Below are 15,805 nucleotides of genomic sequence, written 5' to 3' on the forward strand. Positions count from 1 at the left end.
CCTCGCAAAGCAGCATGGCTAGACGACCTTAGGAATGAACAGATCCTTAAATTTGGTGAGTACATGAAAAACTGGCTGCTCTTACTTTTCAATACCTGTATCTGGCTAAACAACATCCCGAAAATCTGGAGAAAGGGCAAGGTCATAGCCATTCCAAAACCTGGCAAACCATTGGACGAGGCAAAAAATTTCAGACCGGTAACACTACTTTGCTGCTTGTACAAGGTGTTCGAGCGCATGCTGCTGAATCGACTTGTGCCTAATATTGATCATCAGATAATTCCAGAGCAGGCAGGGTTTCACCCTGGGAAAACTTGCACTGGACAGGTCTTGAATCTTACCCAGTTCATAGAGCATGGGTACGAGAACCGTCCAATTACTGCAGCCGTACTTGTCGACCTCTCATCCGCATTCGACACTGTAAATCACAAACTGCTGCTCACTAAAATATACACTATGACTAATGATTTCGGGCTGATACAAATTATATCAACTCTTCTCAGCAACAGACGGTTCATCACACAGCTAGGAGGGGAGCGGAGCCGATGGCGTATCCAGAAAAATGGACTACCCAAAGGCAGTGTCCTCACACCCACTCTTTTCAACATATATGTGAATGATCAACCAGTTGCACCAGGGACTAGGAGCTTTGCTTACGTGGACGATCTTGCAATAGCTGTGCAGGGTTGGAACTTTAACGACATAGAAATTAGCCTTACGAATGCCCTCAACGGTCTAACGCCATACTACGAAGCCAACTGCCTATGCCTGAATGCAGCAAAAACATTATCCTACCTATTCCATCTTCGAAACCGAGACGCCAAACATACCCTAAACATCACGTGGAACAACCAACGGATTGCGTTCAGCAGCACTTCTTGTTATTTAGGCGTCACCCTTGATCGCACACTTACTTACAGACATCATGTAGACAAGGTCAGGGGCAAACTATCAACAAGAAACAACCTCCTGAGTAAGCTCACCTCCACAAAATGGGGTGCCGACCCACATACTTTACGTACGTTGGCACTTGCACTCTGCTACTCGGTTGCTGAATATGCTGCCCCAGTTTGGGAAAGATCAGCGCATGCAAAACGAGTGGATCCTCTGCTGAACAATGCCTGTCACATAATCACGGGATGCCTAAGACCCACCCCGATTAGCCAGCTTTATTTGCTTAGTGGCATAGCTCCACCCAACATCAGACGAGCTATAGCAAGCGAAGCAGAGCGCCTCAAGTAGCTGCGCGACCAGCGCCATCCTCTCACCCAACGAACAATTGGCCTCTGGAAATGAACTAAAATGGCCATTACATCTACATCTACATTTATACTCTGCAAGCCACCCAAAGGTGTGTGGCGGAGGGCACTTTACGTGCCACTGTCATTACCTCCCTTACCTATTCCAGTCGCGTATGGTTCGCGGGAAGAACGACTGTCTGAAAGCCTCCGTGCGCACTCTAATCTCTCTAATTTTACATTCGTGATCTCCTCGGGAGGTATAAGTAGGGGGAAGCAATATATTCGATACCTCATCCAGAAACGCACCCTCTCGAAACCTGGCGAGCAAGCTACACCACGATGCAGAGCGCCTCTCTTGCAGAATCTGCCACTTGAGTTTATTAAACATCTCCGTAACGCTATCACGGTTACCAAATAACCCTGTGACGAAACACGCCGCTCTTCTTTGGATCTTCTCTATCTCCTCCGTCAACCCGATCTGGTACGGATCCCACACTGATGAGTAATACTCAAGTATAGGTCGAACGAGTGTTTTGTAAGCCACCTCCTTTGTTGATGGACTAACATTTTCTAAGCACTCTCCCAGTGAATCTCAACCTGGTACCCGCCTTACCAACAATTAATTTTATATGATCATTCCACTTCAAATCGTTCCGCACGCATACTCCCGGATATTTTACAGAAGTAACTGCTACCAGTGTTTGTCCTGCTATCATATAATCATACAATAAAGGATCCTTCTTTCTATGTATTCACAATACATTACATTTGTCTATGTTAAGGGACAGTTGCCACTCCCTGCACCAAGTGCCTATCCGCTGCAGATCTTCCTGCATTTCGCTACAATTTTCTAATGCTGCAACTTCTCTGTATACTACAGCATCATCCGCGAAAAGCCGCATGGAACTTCAGGCACTATCTACTAGGTCATTTATATATATTGTGAAAAGCAATGGTCCCATAACACTCCCCTGTGGCACACCAGAGGTTACTTTAACGTCTGTAGACGTCTCTCCATTGATAACAACATGCTGTGTTCTGTTTGCTAAAAACTCTTCAATCCAGCCACACAGCTGGTCTGATATTCCATAGGCTCTTACTTTGTTTATCAGGCGACAGTGCGGAACTGTATCGAACGCCTTCCAGAAGTCAAGAAAAATAGCATCTACCTGGGAGCCTGTATCTAATATTTTCTGGGTCTCATGAACAAATAAAGCGAGTTGGGTCTCACACGATCGCTGTTTCTGGAATCCATGTTGATTCCTACATAGTAGATTCTGGGTTTCAAAAACGACATGATACTCGAGCAAAAAACATGTTCTACAATTCTACAACAGATCGACGTCTATACTTTTGCGCATCTGCTCGACGACCTTTCTTGAAGACTGGGACTACCTGTGCTCTTTTCCAATCATTTGGAACCCTCCATTCCTCTAGAGACTTGCGGTACATGGCTGTTAGAAGGGGGGCAAGTTCTTTCGCGTACTCTGTGTAGAATCGAATTGGTATCCCGTCAGGTCCAGTGAACTTTCCTCTGTTGAGTGATTCCAGTTGCTTTTCTATTCCTTGGACACTTATTTCGATGTCAGCCATTTTTTCGTTTGTGCGAGGATTTAGAGAAGGAACTGCAGTGCGGTCTTCCTCTGTGAAACAGCTTTGGAAAAAGGTGTTTAGTATTTCAGCTTTACGCGTGTCATCCTCTGTTTCAATGCCATCATCATCCCGGAGTGTCTGGATATGCTGTTTCGAGCCACTTACTGATTTAATGTAAGACCAGAACTTCCTAGGATTTTCTGTCAAGTCGGTACATAGAATATTACTTTCGAATTCACTGAACGCTTCACGCATAGCCCTCCTTATGCTAACTTTGACATCGTTTAGCTTCTGTTTGTCTGAGAGGTTTTGGCTGTGTTTAAACTTGGAGTGAAGCTCTCTTTGCTTTTGCAGTAGTTTCCTAACTTTGTTGTTGTACCACGGTGGGTTTTTCCCGTCCCTCACAGTTTTACTCGGCACGTACCTGTCTAAAACGCATTTTACGATTGCCTTGAACTTTTTCCATAAACACTCAACATTGTCAGTTTCGGAACAGAAATTTTCGTTTTGATCTGTTAGGTAGTCTGAAATCTGCCTTTATTACTCTTGCTAAACAGATAAACCTTCCTCCCTTTTTTTATATTCCTATTAACTTCCATATTCAGGGATGCTGCAACGGCCTTATGATCACTGATTCCCTGTTCTGCACATACAGAGTCGAAAAGTTCTGGTCTGTTTGTTATCAGTAGGTCCAAGATGTTATCTCCACGAGTCGGTTCTCTGTTTAATTGCTCGAGGTAATTTTCGGATAGTGCACTCAGTATAATGTCACTCGATGCTCTGTCCCTACCACCCGTCCTAAACATCTGAGTGTCCCAGTCTATATCTGGTAAATTGAAATCTCCACCTAAGACTATAACATGCTGAGAAAATTTATGTGAAATGTATTCCAAATTTTCTCTCAGTTGTTCTGCCACTAATGCTGCTGAGTTGGGAGGTCGGTAAAAGGAGCCAATTATTAACCTAGTTCGGTTGTTGAGTGTAACCTCCACCCATAATAATTCACAGGAACTATCCACTTCTACTTCACTACAGGATAAACTACTACTAACAGCGACGAACACTCCACCACCGGTTGCATGCAATCTATCCTTTCTAAACACCGTCTGTACATTTGCAAAAATTTCGGCAGAATTTATCTCTGGCTTCAGCCAGCTTTCTGTACCTATAACGATTTCAGCTTCGGTGCTTTCTATCAGCACTTGAAGTTCCGGTACTTTACCAACGCAGCTTCGACAGTTGACAATTACAATACCGATTGCTGCTTGGTCCACGCATGTCCTGACTTTGCCCCGCACCCGTTGAGGCTGTTGCCCTTTCTGTACTTACCCGAGGCCATCTAACCTAAAAAACCGCCCAGCCCACGCCACACAACCCCTGCTACCCGTGTAGCCGCTTGTTGCGTGTAGTGGACTCCTGACCTATCCAGCGGAACCCGAAACCCCACCACCCTATGGCGCAAGTCGAGGAATCTGCAGCCCACATGGTCGCAGAACCGTCTCAGCCTCTGATTCAGACCCTCCACTCGGCTCTGTACCAAAGGTCCGCAGTCAGTCCTGTCGACGATGCTGCAGATGGTGAGCTCTGCTTTCATCCCACTAGCGAGACTGGCAGTCTTCACCAAATCAGATAGCCGCCGGAAGCCAGAGAGGATTTCCTCCGATCCATAGCGACACACATCATTGGTGCCGACATGAGCGACCACCTGCAAATGGGTGCACCCTGTACCCTTCATGGCATCCGGAAGGACCCTTTCCACATCTGGAATGACTCCCCCCGGTATGCACACGGAGTGCACATTGGTTTTCTTCCCCTCTCTTGCTGCCATTTCCCTAAGGGGCCCCATTACGCGCCTGACGTTGGAGCTCCCAACTACCAGTAAGCCCACCCTCTGCGACCGCCCGGATCTTGCAGACTGAGGGGCAAACTCTGGAACAGGACAAGCAGCCATGTCAGGCCGAAGATCAGTATCAGCCTGAGACAGAGCCTGAAACCGGTTCGTCAGACAAACTGGAGAGGCCTTCCGTTCAGCCCTCCGGAATGTCTTTCGCCCCCTGCCACACCTTGAGACGACCTCCCACTCTACCACAGGTGAGGGATCAGCCTCAATGTGGGCAGTATCCCAGGCAACCACAGTCGTAGTCCGATCGGGGGATGCGTGGGACGAGCTGGCCGTCCCCGACAAACCCCCATCCGGACCCCCACAGTGATGCCCATTGGCAACAGCCTCAAGCTGTGTGACCAAAGCCAACACTGCCTGAAGCTGGGAGCGAAGGGATGCCAACTCAGCCTGCATCCGAACACAGCAGTTGCAGTCCCTATCCATGCTAAAAACTGTTGTGCAAAGAACGTCTGAACTAATCTACAGAGAGCGGAAACAAATCGACAAAATTTAAACGGTTATTAAAATACAAGATTGCCTAGTAAATGCAGTAATGCTGCTACTTATGCACTGCTGACACACTGCTCGGCGGCGGAAGGAGACTACGCGATTTTACACAATTCAGGTACTAAAACGCGATGCTACAACTCTCAAATACTATAATACGCCCAAAATTTATGAATTAAACAATGCAAGTACCCAAAACACGCAAAGAAATTAAGAATTAAACTATGTAACAAATGAGTGAGCTAGGAGTATACGACTTGCTGCTGCAGCTGCTTATCCAACGGCGGCAGGGAGCACACTGACTGTGACCAACCGACACTGGCCTTTCAAAACAAAAACAGAAGACAAACGACTACGCGAATTTACACTATTCAGGTACTAAAACGCGATGCTACAACTCTCAAATACTATATTACGCCCGAAATTTATGAATTAAACAATGCAAGTACCAAAAACACGCAAAGAAATTAAGAATTAAACTATGTAACAAATGAGTGAGCTAGGAGTATACGACTTGCTGCTGCAGCTGCTTATCCAACGGCGGCAGGGAGAACCCTCAACCGCCTACGAACTGGGGTGGACAGATGCAATGTAAACATGTGTAAATGGGGATACCGAGACGGGACGGACATGTGCCAGTGCGGACAGACCCAAACAATGGACCACCTCCTGGAATGCAGCAACATGGGGGAAGTGTGCAGGAAAGAAGATCTGGCAAACGCTACGGCAGTGGCAGTTAAATGTGCTGAATTTTGGCGGGACATGATATGATATATATATACTATGTTTGTCTTTATATTGTAATGTGACTCCCCATTCTGGGTTTGTTTTATTTATACATATGTGTATTGTATTTGTATTTGTGTGTATATGTAATATGTGGGTTGTCTATGGCTTGGACATGATTAAATAAATAAATAAAATAAATAAATTTAATGAGTTAATTTTTAATTGTAATTTCTGTAAATTTAACTTTGAACAATGTGTAGTTTCAGTACCTATTATTGTGAGGAAATATAAGGGCCTGAGTTTTGGTCCCAAGACAGTCAGCACATGGCTGAGTTCCAGACGAGGAACCTGTATTGGTTAGATCAATAACAATGCACATGTGAAATAAGTGTAACACAATTAGGCACCGTGTTAAAACAATGACAGTGTCTGTTCAACATGTACCACAATATTGTGCAAGACTTGTAAGGTTTGATTAAATTTTTACTGCTCGTAGATGAACAACAATAAACTATTGAAACAGTATGTGGATGTTCGCTTGCAACCTATTAATGAGTCTCATAGAAAGTTAAACAATAGTGCACTGGCCATATAATTGTGTATTACAGGGAGGGGGATTTGTGAACAGTGAAAGTAAACATCTGCGAAATGCAAATGTGCACCTGTTGGCTACATCATTTAAAGCAGTCCATGTTTGACTTCCATCCTCCTCCCCCCCCCCCCCCCCCCCCTCCCCCTCCCCACACACACACCAGTTTTTCAGCCAGTATAGCAATTCAATATGTCAACACCAAGGGCAAGAAATGAAGAAATAAAGCAGGCGAACCATCACATTTAGTGCTCTGGGCGAGGACTATTGTATGTGGACACAATAAACTAGGACTCAGAGTTTTGACAGTGGAGTGTGAACTCAAGTGGTTTACAGTACAGTTTTAAATGGAGAAGCAACAGCCAATCAGCACTGGGGTTTCATGGCTACAGTAGGACAGCAGCCAACCATTGAGCAGCATCTATCTAAGCAGCCATTGAGTGCAGGAGCTACCAAGCAGCACACGGGTGGACACGTCTGACCGAGATAAACAAGATGCCTCGCTGAGAGAACTACAACTTGCAGCAGATGATGATTCTAGATGACAACCACGGCAGAGAAGCAGCAGATGAGTGATTAAAAAGAAGATAATTCATTGCAAAAGCTGTTTTGTAGTAAGTGATACATAATGAGTGATCTTAACGAGCAAGACAGTTTGATGGGAGACAAGAGACAACAGGAGACTGGTTCTGTAGATGACAGTGATCATAAATCAAACATGAATGTAGCTTTGAATGATGGGGATGAAAGTCCTATTGTAAATTGAATGATAAAAGTGTCATATGCATTGTATGGTGATGTGAGCAAAATGGACAAAAATAGTACTTAAGTGGATGTAATGATTAATGTTAAGAGGGAGGAACCTAATAGCGAAAGTCAGCAAGGCAAAAGTTTATGGCAGATGAAAATTTGGAAGTGATGTTAAGGCAAATTATGTGAAGTTTGAGTATTTTGAGTAATACAAGTTTGAAAGAAGACATTAGTAATATGAAAAAAGACATTAATAGGGTGGAAAATAGTATGAAAAAAGACATTAGTAGGGTGCAAAATAGTATGAAAGAAGACATTAATAGGCTGTAAAAGAAAACTGAAAGCATTAGAACAGACATGGTTAGCTTAAAGGATGAACTGAAGGGAGAAATTAAAAAGGTGATTCAGGTAGTCAGCTCTAATCTTTCATAATTAAATAACAGGTTGAGGCAGTAGCTAAAGACAGTGATGAAAAGGTAAAGAAAGTAGTACGTAACACTAATGAGAAATTAACATTAGTCAGTAGTAAATGTGTAGAAGAGAGAAAGAAACTTTGTGATGACTCTAGTAGGAGGGTGGAGGCTTCTGAAAAACAGTGTAAAGATGAAGTCAAAGCTGCCAGGAAATTTTGTGCTGAAAACAGGGTTAAATTTGAGAACCAAATTGATGAGATTAAAAATAATTTTGAAACAGAGGTAGAAACCAAGTGTGCGGTAGTAGTAGAGGAAAAACTGATAAAAGTAAATGAAAATGTATATTCAAAATTGACTGAAATGGAAATAAACATGGAAGAGGTAGAAAATCTAAAGCATAGAGAAAGTGACAGTGGGCCTGATTCTGACAGTAGTTGTAATGATGATATCAATGACGAATCCAGTAGTGATAATGATGACAATGTGGTAAGAAAAAAAGGAAGTGTGGCACCCTGTAATAACAGCAAATGTACAAGGTATACATTTTAAGTGTTTACTGGACAGTGGAAGTGATTTGAGTGGCATTTCATGGGCATCTTTTGAATCAATTAAAAACACAAAGGTTATAGTGGTGATGCATGTTTATGGAATAAAAATTATTGGTGTTACTGGTAAGCTATCAAAGAGTGTGAAACGACAGGTACTATTGACTGCAGAATTGGTAGGACAGTTGTTGGAGTACATTTTCTTGGTGATTCAAAATCTCAGCTTGATGTTATATCTGAGACTAATTTCCTGTGCATATAGCAAGTATGCAGTTCAACAATCTGTGTTGGATTCATTATGTGGCAATAATGCTTGCCCCACCAGTCTGCCTCATTTTTTGTGATTCCTGAGGCAGTCAAACTCTTCTCCTATCCTATCTGTAGTTATAAATCAACAGAGATATCTTTCTTTGACTTTCATATGATTTTGTGCAGTAGGATACTTTAGTGTCAGGATATGTTAGAAAAAGGTTTCTCCAATATTATTTATTTATATATAAAGTTGTGTTAGTGATAAGTAATGGAATCATAAGATGATGGAAGAAAGTAAATTGGTACAATGGTTAAAGAATTTCTGTCAGACAGACATAAGGTAAACTGAAAATGAAAGGTATCAGCATATATGAACTATAATTAACATCTGAAGTAATTAGCTCATTGGTGCAGCAGCAGAGGCAATATGCAGTAAAAGTCATCTTGAATACTAGACCTTAATATTAATTGTGATATAATAGAAGTGTTTGTGTTCAGTGCAGTCAGTATATTGAGATAACTAGCTACCTATCGAAGCGTGTTATGGTATAGACTTTTCTTACCTTACGGAATAAGCAAGATTTGCATGTATATTGCTCTTCAGGCTAGAATATTAGGCAATTTGTTAGAATACATTGAAATAATAGTTTTTCTAAGTGATAATTTTGTCTGATCAGTAATGAGAGTTAAGTTAGCCTTAGCTTAAGGATCTGTTACTGTGGAGTGTTTTTCTGTAGATTCAGTTTTGCATCAGATAAGCAGAGCAGGTGTTTATTTATTAAATAATGAGGTAATAATGAAATAATAAAACAACGAATAATGTTAGAGTCTTAATGGTTAGGAAGCCTGTCTCTGCAGTAGGGATATTTTTTGGATGTGTACTCCACTAGCTAACAAGGTAAGAAATGTAAGTAAAATAATGGAGCTGATAGACATAATTAATGAAAAAGATAACTGTATACAAACAAATGTGATGTAACTGAATGGAGGATCTATTTTTGAACTAGGCAACATTAGGTACTGTGTATATTGTGCAATTCATGACACTGCAGCTGGGAATGGGAGCTTAACTGAAAGAGCAATATTTTAATGAGGTACAAGTCATATAATGCTGCATCATTGGACATATATGTTATCTGAAAAACTTCTATTTGTGTTCTAAGGAATTATGAGCTTAAAGTGGTAATACTGGAATGAAGACCAATAAGTTTGGTAATTAACTGATACCTGTGGTGTGAGAGTGATGTGAATATTTGGAAAGGTCAAACATTTGGTAACATTTTGTGATGATTTAATTTTCTGGTTGTGTGAGAGTAGTGCTCAGAGTGGAATAGAGAAGTGGGGCAATGATTTGGTACAACTTCCACACCAGTAATTTTGATATGAATAGAAATTAAGTTATGTGATGGTGACTCTATGTTTTTTCACAATGTAATGGTTAATTTCTTCATGTACTGTGGCAGAGGAGAACCATCTCCAAGGGAACTGGCAGCAGTGTATTTCCTTACTAACTGCCACTTGGACCTGTTGAAGGTGTGGAAAACTTGGTGGGAAAGTGTGTTAAGGCTCATTAAAGTTGTGAAAGTGGTTGTGAAAACTACTAAACATTGAGCAAGTGAAAGTTTCTGCCCCCCCCCCCCCCCCACACACACACACACTTTTGTTTGCTTTTTGCAACCTATGAGGATTTATTATTTGAAGCAAGACAGGACTTGTATGAAGTGATATGTACCTTTGAATGTAATCCTTGCTTACCTAAAAAGGACATCACTTATGATGAAGATGCATAATTTTTATTAAAAGTATAACTTGTAGATATTTTGTGTAGATGTACAATACGCTTCATGTAGATATTTTGTATGGGATTTTCATATGGTCAGTTCAATTCCTAAGCAGGAATTTGAAACATATATGTACTGTAGTTTTGATAAGATTTCATATGTAATATTTTTTTGTGTGTACATTTTTAACCCACTGTCTGGGGTCACTTGTGGTCATTGAATTGCCCAGTTAGCTATTTACAATATCTAACCAGTCAACCCAATGAGCGGGTAATGTGATGACGCAAGCTGGGATATTTTTACTTCCTCTCTTGTTTTGCCATCTTCCTCCTTAAAATTAATTTTTTCACTTTTAACTAATTACCATTAACATACATATGATCTTCATTTTCATAAAAGAAAAGGGTTAGCCCTCAGTTTAAAAGAATATAACACCAGATCAAATTTTATGCTTAGTTTTGTGTATGTAATGGATTTTCCAATTTCTTTTGACTATTCCTAGTTGCTATCTTTCATTATAGGGCAAAATCAGTAATTGCTTCATAACTTAAATTCTATTGTTGACATATAAACATATATAAATTCTATAATAATTATTAACATTTGGAAGACAAAACAGTAAGATTCAAGTATTTATTTGGCTCTATTTGAAAACATGTTAGCAAAGCCAGCCCTTTTTTAATTCCAAAGTAATTAACAGTTTTGTCAAAAGTATTGTTTGTGTAAATATATATATTAATTTCATGATTTAAACAAATAATTCGGTTTAACTCTTGTAGTAGAAGAAACTGTTAAAAAGAACTAATTTTCTGATGTATTCAGTTAATTTAATGAGTTAAGTTTTAATTGTAATTTCTGTAAATTTAACTTTGAACAATGTGTAGTTTCAGTACCTGTTATTGTGAGGATATGTAAGGGCCTGAGTTTTGGTCTCAAGACAGTCAGCAGACGGCCAAGTTCCAGACAAGGAACCTGTATTGGTTAGACCAACAACAATGCATATGTGAAATAAGTGTAACACAATTAGGCCCTGTGTTAAAACAATGACAGAGTCTGTTCAATATGTACCACAATATTGTGCAAGACTTGTGAGGTTTTGGTTAGGTTTTTACTGCTCGTAGATGAACAACAGTAAACTATTGAAGCAGTATGTGGATGTTCGCTTGCAACCTAATAATGAGTCTTATAGAAAGATAAACAATAGTGCACTGGCCATATAACTGTGTATTATGGAGGGGCTATGAACAGTGAAAGTAAACATCGGTGAAATGCAAATGTGCACCTGTCAGCTATATCATTTAAAGTGTCCGTGTTTGACTTCCACCCCCCCACCCCCTCCCACCCCCTTCCCTATTTTTCAGCCAGTATAGCAACGCAGTACATCGACACCGGGGACAACAAATGAAGAAATAAAGCAGGCGAACCGTCACAAACTTCCTGAGCTCTTCACAGCACAGTTAATGATTTGTATGCCAAGACATATTTCAGGTAATAAGATTGACGAGCAGTTTCACTTTTACAATGACGTATTTATTGCATCAACTGGCACAGATTTCACACACAAAAACTGTTACAAAACTGTTTCTCTCATGGCTGACTTACCATTGCTTATATATAAAATCAACTGCAGTGTTCTATGCATCAATGAACACTGGATGAAAGACACTGAAATAGACTTGTGTGTTCCTCTTGGATATTAATTAGTTACAAGCTACTGCAGAAAAAGTATTACACATGGTGGGGTCTCAATATATGTCAAAAGTAACCTTGAATTGCATTACTCAGTTACAGACCTTAGTAGAATATGCCTTGAAGCTACAATAGAAGTAGCTGGTGTGGTAATGCACGAACAGAAGACTGTAATTGTCTCAATCTATCGAATCCCAGGCTCTGATGAGATAGTATTTATAGAAAAAATTAACACTTTAATATTGTTGTTGTCAAAATATAAACAGCATAGAATTGTAATTGTAGGTGATATTAACATAGATATAAGGGCAAAGAGAAAAAATGTAATTCATATGATTAACACTCTGAAGTGATTAAACTATTACTGTCTCAATTAAAAACCCACTAGACTGAACGCATGCCTTGATAACATAATTAGCAATGTACAAAGAGACTCCATACAATGTGATGTAATAGAATTAGGAATATCAGATCATGCAGGGTTCTGGCTTCAAATAGAAAAGTCAGCCTTCAGTTCCACAGAGAGAGAAGTGACATATAGAATTCTAGGTGAATCCAATGTAAACAAAATGATAAACCAGTTAAAAGAAATGGATTGGTTTCATGTAATGGATACCAAGAAAACGATTAATAAATGTTTTTTCCATTTTCCTGACAGAGATCAAGCATATAGTAGAAATGACATGCCCCTTGCTCACCAAAAGGTACCAGAGTAATATTACTGATAAGCAACAAAATACTAACAAGTGGTACACCCCACAACTTAACAAACTCAGAATACTACTGATGATTATGAAAGACAAATCTCATAACAGTGATAGGGACAAGGAAAATTACACTAAAATGAGAAACCTTTACAGATTAGAAGTAAAAAATGCTAAGTGCTGTGCAAATGATGAATATATTTTAAATTCTAAAAATAAATGTAAAGATGCCTGGACTGTCATTAAAAGGGAAATTAACAATACCAATAAAGAAAGGAGTATCCCTATTGACTGCAATATTCTCAATTAATATTTTGTAAATAGCGTCACCACCCCACCCGCCAATTCTGCCTCTGATGCAGAAGCGTTGCTCACTTGTGCAAAACAGACAAGAAGTGAGAAGTTCACTTGGACCCGAATCACATTAAATGATATTCATAAGTCAATAAACAAATTAAGTAATTCCAAAACAGAAGATTATTATGGACTCAGTAATCTCATCATTAAATGTATAGCAAAAGAAATTGAAATGCCACTTCTCTCGCTATCAAACAGAGTACTTGATGAAGGAATATTCCCCGACTGTCTTAAGGTAGTGGACTGACAAGGCAGCCAGTCCACAGTGACGGGTAGCCGAAAGGGCACACGTACACACACGCCGACTGGCGCGAAGTCTGGAACAGGATTCGTAATGAATGTGAATAAGAAAAGAACGTAGCTACTAGAACACTTAACTTTTATATCGTCCTTTGGTATACAGCATTCTTGATGATACAAGTGAGACTATCTTGAGATACATGCAATGGTACAAATGGCGCCTTGCTAGGTCGTAGCCATTAACTTAGCTGAAGGCTATTCTAACTGTCTCTCGGCAAATGAGAGAAAGGCTTCGTCAGTGTAGTCGCTAGCAACGTCGTCGTACAACTGGGCGAGTGCTAGTCAGTCTCTCGAGACCTGCCTTGTGGTGGCGCTCGGTCTGCGATCCTGACAGTGGCGACACGCGGGTCCGACATGTACTAATGGACCGCGGCCGATTTAAGCTACCACCTAGCAAGTGTGGTGTCTGGCGGTGACACCACACTTAAGCTCACAGTTACATTGCCTGTGTATAAAAAAGGTGAAAGAAACCTCCCAAATAACTACAGACCCATTTCAATAGTACCAATCATATCCAAGTTAGTAGAAAATTGTGTGCATAAGCAGATATACAGGTATTTTGAAACCAACAAACTTTTAAACGAACAACAGTTTGGCTTCAGGTCACATCTATCAACTGTAAAAACAGTAGAAGCTTTGGTAAGCAATGTTTATGAAGGGTATGAAAAAAGGGTATCAATGTCTGGAACACTTATTGACCTAAGTAAAGCTTTTGACTCGGTGTCACATGACATACTCATCAAAAAGTTAAAATACTATGGCATTGAAGATGACACACACTGACTATGCAGATCTTATCTAAGCAATAGGTTACAACTTGTATATGAAAATAAGCAGAGGTTAGAAATAGTGCCTATAGAAAGAGGAATACCCCAAGGATCTGTTCCTGGACCTTTTCTGTTCATTGTCTATGTTAATGACTTCTCGAATTACATACCGTGTAAGAACATACTATATGCTGACGATATGACATTAATAAGTACAGGAGAGAACTTACGGAGTGTACTGGACAAAAATAGAGAAATGATGCAAACGGCTAATTACTGGCGTCAGGCTAACAAGCTATGCATAAATCAAACAAAAACAGAAGAAATAATATTTAATCTCAAAGTAACTAAAAATGAAAACAAAACAGTGAAATTACTTGGACTAATCATAGACCAAAAGCTCTCATGGGAAGGACACACCAATTATCTATGCAGTAAACTAGCATGAGTACTTTTCTTATTGTATAAATTAAGAAACAGTGTGAGCAAGCAATTGCTACTCCACTCATACTATACTTTTTTTCATTCCCAACTGCAATATGGAATATTGCTTTGGGGTAACTCCCCAGGGGCTGAATGTATTTTCAGATGGCAGAAGAAAGCAATCAGGTGCATAGAAGGGTTAGCACCCAGAGAGTCCTGCAGAAATTATTTTAAATCTCTTGGTGTAATGACAGTGCCAAGCATGTACATATATAACTGTCTAATATATGCCAGAGAAAATCTGAAAAAATTGAACATGAGATGTGATGTGCATGCACACAGTACAAGAAACAGTCACCTGCAGGACTTGCCTTCCACAAGACTTGCTGTAGTCCATAATAACTATAAATACTTAAGCATAAAATTTTTCAATAAGTTACCATGCTCAGCTCGTACAGTACCACTAAATAAATATAAGAATACATTGCAAACCTGGCTAAAAAACAACGAATTCTATACAACTGAAGAATTCTTAGAAACTAATCATCCAAATATATGTTTTACCTAAGTTATGAAGAAAATGTTTTGATATTATATAAGCTAGTAATTTACTGTGATTCTTTTCTTATGTGTGTATTTAATTACTGTATAAAACATTGTTTTACATAATGCTGAAGAAAAAGTCTTTAGTTCCTTTTCTCCCCTTTCTGTAACTATTTGAATATCGTACTGAAACTAAAACCGTCTGTAAACTCTGACGAAGCCAATTGTATGAAAAATACTGAAAGGCCAATAAAAATATTCTATTCTATTCTATTCTATTCTATTCTATTCTATTCTATCATTTCCATAATTACAGGTGGCATCATCCATTATTACAGACAGAAAGTTTGAGGGTTACAATCAGATATCAGAATACTGAGCAACAATTCATTCCTCCCACATTGCAGTACTAAGTTTAGCTTGATTTTTAGTTTTTTAGTTCTGAAATTTACGAAATACATTCACAGACAACGTGTCTCACAAAATTGCTTATATCATGAATGTTATTGATTGCAAAATGTTCCTAACATTTACATTAGTTCTTTACATAAACACAAATGAAAAGCTAGTTTCACTTCTTCTAAAAAGTATTCTGGAATTACCAAATGAGAATTGTTTATGATTGTTGTTTAAGCATTGATAAGTAGCAGTTGAGCTAGAGGAGACATGTTTTTGCACTCAGTAAAGCTCAAATGAAACTAATTACAGAACATGTTGCAGTATAGTAAACCGAGTTTTAA

This window comes from Schistocerca nitens, chromosome 9, assembly GCF_023898315.1.
Source record: "Schistocerca nitens isolate TAMUIC-IGC-003100 chromosome 9, iqSchNite1.1, whole genome shotgun sequence".
In the NCBI taxonomy this organism is placed as follows: domain Eukaryota; kingdom Metazoa; phylum Arthropoda; class Insecta; order Orthoptera; family Acrididae; genus Schistocerca; species Schistocerca nitens.